This window comes from Eulemur rufifrons, unplaced genomic scaffold (genome assembly GCF_041146395.1).
Source record: "Eulemur rufifrons isolate Redbay unplaced genomic scaffold, OSU_ERuf_1 scaffold_284, whole genome shotgun sequence".
NCBI lineage: Eukaryota > Metazoa > Chordata > Mammalia > Primates > Lemuridae > Eulemur > Eulemur rufifrons.
In genome coordinates this window covers 33,878-40,000 of record NW_027183066.1, presented here as the reverse complement: position 1 = coordinate 40,000, position 6,123 = coordinate 33,878, and the positions used below count along the sequence as shown (strand labels likewise).

The following is a 6,123-nucleotide window of genomic DNA, read 5'->3' as shown; positions in this document are numbered from 1 at the left end:
AACACGCAATCAACACGTTTATGAACTAGAAAGGGATCTGGTGTGACTTTGCTATTATTTCCCCTCCCCTCCTCCCCGCGCTGAGAATGAGTTTCCCCGGGCTCGTGTGCCCGCCTGGGAATCGGCTGCAGACGCCATGGCCCCGGGTCGACCACATGTTGCCCTGGGGTCCACCAGATGTCTCTGGCGAATTGGGGCCCTAGGGTGCTTATGACGGTGTGGTCACTAGGTGTCGCTCTGGGCTCAGTATTCTTCCTTCTCGCTGTGACTTTGGTCTCTTTTTTTCGAAATTTCTTTCTTTCTTCCTCTTTTGCCCTGTTTCCATTTTCCCTTCTTAATCTCTTTCTCTCTTTTTGTTGCTTTTTTTCCACGGCAGATGGGTGATGTGTGTGTGGAGGAAACGCGGCGTCAGGGAGAAGACACATCTCACACGTGCTCGGGAACACCCGATCGTCACGCTTCTGAGTACCGACCGATGGATCTGGTCCCGAGAATTTTTTAATAGTTTTCTCTCTCTCTCTCTCTCTCTCTCTCTCTCTCTCTCCCCCCCCCTTCCTTCTCTTTCCTTTCTCTCCCTTCCTTTCTTTCTTTCCCTCGCTCTCTCGCTCTCGCTCTTCTTTTCTTTCTGACAGAGTCTCTCGTTCTGTTGCCCTGGCTAGAGTGCCATGGCGTCAGCCTAGCTCACAGCAATCTCAAACTCCTGGGCTCAAGCGATCAGACTGCCTCAGCCTCCCGAGTACTTGGGATTACAGGCATGTGCCAGCATGCCCAGCTAATTGGATATACGTGTGTGTGTGTGTGTGTGTGTGTGTGTATATATATATATTTTTTCTTTTTTCTTTTTTTTTTTTTTTTGAAACAGAGTCTCACTCTGTTGCCCAGACTAGAGTGCCGTGGCGTCAGCCTAGCTCACAGCAACCTCAAACTCCTGGGCTCAAGCGATCCTACTGCCCCAGCCTCCCGAGTACCTGGGACTACAGGCATGCGCCACCGTGCCCGGCTAATATTTTTCTGTATATATTTTTAGATACTGTTTCTGTATATATTTTTAGATATATAGTTTCTTTCTATTTTTAGTAGAGATGGGGGTCTCGCTCTTGCTCAGGCTGGTCTCGAACTCCCGACCTTGAGCGATCCACCCGCCTCTACCTCCCAGAGTGCTAGGATTACAGGCGTGAGCCACCCCGCCTGGCGTGTACGTTCTGTATTCACAGCCAGACGGAAGGCAGGGAGAATGTTACCCTTTCAAAGCCCGCCCTGCTCGCCTCTCAGCCCACCGATGGCACTCTGAATCCCGTGGCATTCCTTCACTCAGCTGAATTCTTCAGCACCCGACCCCCCCCCATCCCACCCCCGTGCCACGGGAGTTCGTTCTCATGGCAGAGCCATCGAGGCTGTTGCCACACGTGTTGTAGGTGCCTAGGCAGACTGTGCCCTGGCCCCGAGGAGGTACGGAACCGCCTATCGCCTCGGGAGGGAGGGACAAGATGTGTCCGTGTCCAAGGCGACGTCCTGTCGATCACGAGGAGGCCTGCAAAGGCTCGTATCTGCCAGGCATTGAGCCACATCACATGAAACACCGGTGTGTTCCTTCACTTAGGTGGTGTCGCGTGTTGATACTCACAGAGGATGATAAACCCACTCGCATGCCGGCTGAGCCCCCTGTGTCTCCTCCTCTATCCACTGAGGGAAAAAACCGCAACGAAAGGTAGAAAACCACAGGGGGGGAAGAGAGCCCGTCGCTCTCCCTATGTGACCGTCCGGAGTGCTCGTTCAGATGGGAGGAGGTGTGTTTGTGTGTGTGTGTGTGTGTGTGTGTGTGTGTTTCATTGATTTTGGTGCCATCTTTTCTCTGCAGCTGCGTCAGAGGACAGCGATTTTTCCGATTTTCACTCCGCTGAGTGAATTGCCTTTTGAAGAGAATGTCCACAGGAAGCCTACGGTCCTCCCGCGGGGGTGGCCCTCCTCTAGAAATGAATCTCGTTTCTTGAACGGAGGGGACTTGTTGACGCCATCATGCTTTCGGGACGACTTCTCAGACGCTAGCTTTGGACCGCAACATAGGTGCCCCCGACATTGCCTCAAGGGTTCCGTGGTGCCTCCTGTCAAGAGACCCCACCGACCGTCCCCAGCCTGCCCGCTCAAGGGAGCCGGGCCCCTTCTGATCTGTCCGCCCGCCGGTGAAGCTCCCTCCCGAGGGTCGGAAAGCCCACCTGTTTCCCAGTTCGGTTGAATGATGGGGCACCCGGGCAGGGCACTGGCACCGAGTGACTCCATTCTGAGTCTGTCTGCTCTGGGGGGCGGGGGCGGGTGGGGGGGCAGTTCCGTCTCGACCCGGTGGCCTCCTACCGACTGACTCGATGGGACGGACCATTCTCACTCAGGATCGTGTACCTTCTTGGCCTAGGCACATCCCGGCACTTAAAGCCACTTTTCGGGGACACTCTCCCACGTACAGATAGATGGCCTGCACGAGTGCTCTTCCTTTCTCGAAACACTGGAAATCTGTCCTCAATTTTACCTGACCTACCTGACGGTGTGTGATAAAGGAGCATAGAACCCTCAGCCACCCTCCACCTTCCCGCTGTCCCGAGAGACAGTGCCGAGCGTGAAATTCTATCCCTGACTCTCTGTGTCCACCGGAACGTGGCCTGACTGCAGTGACATCAGCTACGTCAAGTCGTTCTCTGGGTAGGGAAAGAACTTAACCAGATAGGCCCTATCGGTCGCTTCTCTGTTCTGATAGTTTTGTGGCAGCCATTTCTTTCCCCCTCTCTTTTCTTTTTCTGTCTCTCTCCCCCACCCCCACCCCCAAATTCTTTCTACGAAGACGTTTAGGATGTCAGATTCTGGCCACATGCCCCCCCTAGGCATACGGGGGCCAGCATAGACAAAGGTCTTCGGTACCAAGTGTTCATTCCACGGTGACAGATATTGCCACTCTTGTATTGACCAGGGCGAGATGGTGAGTGGGTCAACTCTGAAACTCCCTGTACTCTACTTCTCTCTTGGGTAGGTCCCTGCCCCAACCCTCCGGCTTCTAGCACACACCCAGGGGCACTCTCTCCTCTCTGGATAAAGTTCCAGATGATCCGATCCGCTCCGAGGAGGAAGGGGAGCTGGCCGGGCCACCCACTGTGCGCCCCACCCCCGTCAGTCATAGGGTCCGTTCTTTTCAGGATGACACCGGCAGCGGTTGCTGGGTGTCACCTAGCGGCCACTTTGATCAGACCTCGGGATCCGGAAAGTCAGGTGACGTTGGGAGTTTAAGAGCTGACTCCCGGGAGGTGTGGAGGGCGGGGAGGAGAGCACGGTCCGGACGGTCCCACCCTCTTCTTCCCGGGCCCGCAGCTCTGGGCCCGCCCGGGGCAGCCCTAGCCTCTAGCGGGTCTCCGCCCACCCGCCCTGTTGTCTGCGGGAGGCGCCCCTCCTCCCGCTCTCTGCCTCCTCCCGGGACCGTAGGCCTCTGCCCGTCGTCTTTTTTATTTTTATTTTTTCCCTTTTGTTTGTTTCTCTTTTATCTTGTGTTTTAGGCTTATCGAATATCATATCGTATAAAAACTTAAATCACAGAATGAATTATATTAAGTAACAAGATGTGGCTTTTTATCCTACGCCGAGAACGATGAATTTTTCTCTTCGTGTCCATTTTCCTGTCCTGGAAGAAATACAAAGTTGCTCGTGATACTTCCCCATCATCTTCCAGTTTCCCCGACTGTCAACACGATGTATTCGATCGTATATCTTTGTGTGTGCACGTGGGCGCCTGTACCTATTTCTTTTCGGCATCAGTCTCAGGTCTTTTGGCACCTAGGGGGGAAAAAGGAGAAACCAATAAAGGACAGAAAGACGTTCTGTCGTTTTACGCTCCCCACCACCACCACCACCGCCACCACCACTTTTGGGAGCTTGTAGTCTGGCCTATGTCCCCAAGGCAGGTTAAATCTTTTCTTAAAACTCCCAAGTGGTCCCCTGCCCCGCCCCCCCCCCAGGTGGGCGGCCGGCAGAGTTCACAGGCTTTGTTTTTGGCAGAGCCTGGACGATTGAAATAATTAACCACAATCAACGCTAAAGCTGAGAACCCCTCCCCCCCTCATTAAAAGCTCTGTATTTCTGCCTAGCCCTATGTTCGGGGAAATTCGGAGGCTTGAGATGGGAAGGTCTACCCTATTTTCTCCTTTACCGGCAAAATAGACTCTCTCTTTCCTTCCTCCTCAAACAGCTTGTCCTCGTTATTCGGCCTCGTGGGCAAGTGGCCGAGCTTTCGGTAACACCAAGTCTTCTAAGTTGTGTTGTGTTATCGGTCTTGTTTTCTTTCTTTTCTTTTCTTTTCTTTTCTTTTTTTTTTTGAGACAGGATTTCTTTCACTCTGTCCTCTCCCAGGCCGCCTTGGCCTGATTGTAGCTCACAGCAAGCTCCAAATCCAGGGCTTAAGTGATCCTCTCTGCCTCAGCCTTCTGAGTAGCTGGGACTATAGGCAAATGCTGCCACACCCGCCATAATTTTTCTTTTTTTTTTTGTTGGTAGAGATGAGGTCTCATCGTGTTACCCAGGCTGGTCTCCAGCTGCTGGGCTCAAGTCACGCTCCCGTCTCTGCCTCCCAAGTTGCGGGGATCACGGGCATGAGCCACCATGGCCAGCCAGGTTATTTAAAGGTGATCGCTTTGCTATCCTGATACAAAACCCCAAATGTGCGAGTTTAAGGCACCAGACGGAGGGAGTCCCCACACTACATCGTCACGAACATTGAGGGTGGCTCACGAAACAGCTGGGATGTGGCCACACAGTAGTGATCGAGGAGATATATTCTAGTGGGATAGCAGAAATATAGAATGTCCTGAAGACACTAAATGTCGGAATGCCACAGCAGTCAATGGCTGACAAACTTCCATTCCATCGTGTCATGGTAGGCGGCTTACTTTTCTCCTGCTCCCTCGGTATGATTAAGGCCTGACGTAGAAAATGTCTACGTCTCATCCAAATCCATCGAGACGATGGAAGGGGGAACTGGGAGAGGAATAAAGAAAAACAAGAGGGGGAGAAGGAGGAAACTGCCTCCCCTGCCCCCATGCTACCCAATTAATAAATGAAGAATGGCCTCTTCCCTCCTCTTCCCAACCCCTAACTATGCCTGGAGGTGTATCGTAGGCCTACAGTCCTAAGAAATGTACAACTACTGATAGTAATGGGAAGAAATGCAGTCTAATAGGTTTCTGTGCAGTGGGACACCTGGCCAGGGCACTTACGGTGAATGGAGCTTGCAGGGCGGGCGGGAGGTTGCTCTGGGTGAGTCTGTGAGTTGGCGGTGAGTGGTGAGTGAATGTGAAGGCCTAGGACATTACTTACTGTAGGTTTTCATAAACCCTGGACACTTAGGCCACACGACATTTACCTTTAGAAATTTCTTTCTTCAATAATACATTAACCTTAGCTTACTGTAAGTGTTTTCACTTCATAAACTTTTCCATGGTGGTTTGGCTTTTTTTTTGTTTGTTTGTTTGTCTGTTTGTTTGTTTGTTTGTTTGTTTTTCTTTCTTTTAAACTTTTGGACTCTTTTGCAACACCACGACTTAAAACACAAATGCGTTGCACTGTTGTACACAGATATTTTCTTTCTCTGTGTCCTTATGTGTTCCGTAAGCTTTTTCCTACTTTTAAAGTTTTTATCGTTCTATGCACTTTTCAAAATAATAAAAACTAAAACGGGGGGGGGGTGGGAGAGGGAAGGAGAGAAATACACACACATGAATATGTTTCCCAAGTGAACTGAGGAAGGGGGCCGAGTCAAGGTTCTCAGGGAGCCACCAGTGATGAAACGGTCAGGCTCAGAATCAGCATTGCAGAGTGGCTGCAGAGCCGGGGGGCCTGGACTGGCTACCTGGACGACACTCCGTGTTTGGTAACTTGGCGAGTCATACATCCTCTTGAGCCTCAGCCTCTTCATCTGCAAATGCAGAAATCATGGTGCCTACCCCACAGGGATATTGTGCAGAGTGAAAAAGCAAATGCAGGCAAAGCCCACAGAAGCACGCGTGGTAAACAGTAAGCCTTTAATCGTGGTCACAGTCGTTGTTATAGGATCATCTTCCTATGTCCTTGTCTTTTAAAGATTAGCAGAACCTC

At 51.6% G+C, this 6,123-nt stretch overlaps 1 pseudogene; it reads right to left on the bottom strand.

The window, feature by feature from the left end:
- The window catches only part of LOC138380137 (small nucleolar RNA U13), a 92-nt pseudogene extending 55 nt beyond the window's left edge, over nucleotides 1-37 (bottom strand).
- Between the last annotated feature and the right edge of the window lie 6,086 nt (nucleotides 38-6,123).